This window comes from Callithrix jacchus, chromosome 1, assembly GCF_049354715.1.
Source record: "Callithrix jacchus isolate 240 chromosome 1, calJac240_pri, whole genome shotgun sequence".
Lineage (NCBI taxonomy): Eukaryota > Metazoa > Chordata > Mammalia > Primates > Cebidae > Callithrix > Callithrix jacchus.
The window spans coordinates 209,423,593-209,426,325 of NC_133502.1; positions in this window are offsets into that span (position 1 = coordinate 209,423,593).

A 2,733-nucleotide genomic window follows, 5' to 3' on the forward strand; every position below is an offset into this window, starting at 1 on the left:
GACCGTTGAGCTGTTAGGGCCCTCGAGACAGGCACATCTAACGTCTGCTTTCAACGGATAGGTACAAGTAGGGAGATTTGGTCCCTCTAATGTGGGTGCTGAGTGGTTTGTTGTTGTTGTTGTTGTTGTTTTAAGGCAAAGTCTCGCTCTGTTGCCCAGGCTGGAGTGTAATGGCATGGTCTGGGCTCATTGCAACCTCCACCACCCAGGTTGAAGCGATTCTCTTGCCTCAGCTTCCTTAGTACTTGAGATTACCGGCGCTCTGGGCCATCACGCCCAGCTAATTTTTATATGTTTGGTAGAGACAGAGTTTCAGCATGTTAGCCAGGCTGGACTCAAACTCCCAACCTCAGGTGATCTGCCCACCTCGGCCTCTCAAAGTGCCGGGATTACAGGCGTGAGCCACCATGCCTGGCCGCTTTCATCAGCTTTTAAGTTCTGGGGTCCATGTGCAGGATGTGCAGGTTTGTTACACAAGTAAACGTGTGGCCTGGTGGTTTGCTGCACAGATCAACCCCTCTCCTAGGCATGAAGCCCAGCATCCATTAGCTGTTCTTCCTGATGCTCTCCCTACCCCTGCCCCTACCCCCACCCCGATAGCCCCCAGTGAGTGTTGTTTCCCCCTCCATGTGTCCATGTCTCTTCTGAGTCTTTGATTAGTCTTCACTGTTGCTTTCCTCTCATGCTCAATTAATCTGCAATTTTCACATTAGATAAAATCATCGTAGGGCAGAGGCAGCAGTCAGATATGTGTTTGTCTCAGGCGAGCAGAAGAATAACTTTTTAATTTTGTCCCTTGTCCTGTGCTTGTGATGATATCCATTATCAGGGTGGAATTCAATAGAACGGTTTTAGCATAAAGATCTTGGGGGCCAAAAAAAAAAGAAAAATATCTTGGGGGCCTGTAAGGAATCTCCTTGTGGGCAAATTGTGAGGGGCCTATGTAGCTTTTCTTTTTCTTTTTTTTTTTAATAAAGATGGGGTTTCACCATGATGGCCAGGCTGGTCTTGAACTCCTGACCTCAGGTGATCCATCCACCTCGGCCTCCCAAAGTGGTGAGGATTACAGGCGTGAGCCACTGGCCTTTTTTTTTTTTTTTTTTTTTTTAAGAGACTGAGTCTCACTCTGTCGTCCACTAATTCATGGGGATCCTAGTACGTGAAGGCTCTTTAGCTGGTTAGATTTAAATTAAATGAAAGACTGTATCATAGGCTTGGACTGACCAAAGACTAAGGGACCAAGGCCCTTTCAGTGGCAGCTTTTCAGTTCTGAAGAAGCCATGAAACTGACCCAAAAGAACTACTGGGTCACTTTGTCCAGAGACCACCAACTTTGTCACCTGCAGGGCCCGGTCTCTGAGCACTCGCTCATTCTTGGTGGGGCTCAAGCATCAAAGATCAGACCTGCCAGAACTGTGTGGCTGTGCCTGCTGGTGCTTGGGAGGCCCTCATAGTCTCCTGAATTGCTGTAGGGCCTTGTCTTTGATGTGGACACAAACAGTTCTTTCATCTTTCCAGAACAGATGATTGGAATTCTTTTTTGGCTTTTGACAAACACAAACAGGAAATTCAGCCCTCCCTAGGCAAGAGGGGAGTAGGTATATGCCAAACTGCAGACCAAATTTCATAGTAGCTGAACAGGACTTTTATTTTTATTTTTGGAGACAAAGTCTCACTCTGTCACCCAGGCTGGAGTGCAATGACATGATCTTGGCTCACTGAAACCTCTGCCTCCCGAATTCAAGCAATTCTCCTGCCTCCGCCTCCTGAGTAGCTACAGACGTGCACCACCACGCCCAGCTAATTTTTGTATTTTTAGCAGAGATGGGGTTTCACTATGTTGGCCAGGCTGGTCTTGAACTCCTGACCTCAGGTGATCCACCTGCCTCAGCCTCCCAACTTGCTGGGATTATAGGCATGAGCCACCTTGCCCAGCCAAAATTTTTTTCTTTTTCTTTTTTTTGAGACGGAGTCTTGCTCTGTCGCCCAGGCTGGAGTGCAGTGGTGTGATCTTGGCTCACTGCACCCTCCAGTTCCTGAGTTCAAGCGATTCTCCTGCCTCAGCCTCCCAAATAGCTGAGACTACAGGTGCAGGCCGCCACACCCACCTAATTTTTTGTATTTTTAGTAGAGATGGGGTTTCACAGTGTTGCCCAGGCTCCTGATCCTGGATGATCCACCCGCCTCAGCCTCCCAAAGTGCTGGGATTACAGACATGAGCCACCGTGTCCGGCCCACTTTGTTTTTTTCTTTTCTTAAAAACAAGGTTTTCACTATATTGGGGTTTCACTATATTGGCCAGATTGGTCTTGAACTCTTTGCCTCAAGCAATCCTCCCATCTCAGTCTCCCAAAGTGCTAGGATTACAGGCATGAGCCACTCTGCCTGGTTATCTTTTTTAAAATACAGGCTTGGCTGGGCCTGGTGGCTCACGCCTATAATCCCAGTACTTTGGGAGGCTGAGGCAGGCAGATCACAAGGTCAAGAAGTCGAGAGCATCCTGGCCAATATGGTGAAACCCCATTTTTACTAAAATACAAAAAATTAGCCAGGTGTGGTGGTGCACGCCTGTAGTCCCAGCTACTAGGGAGGCTGAGGTAGGGGAATCGCTTGAACCTGGGCAGCAGAGGTTGCAGTGAGCTGAGATCATGCCACTGCATTCCACCTTGGTGACAGAGCAAGACTCCGTCTCAACAAAACAAAAAAAACAAAAAACAACAAAAAAAGAAAACA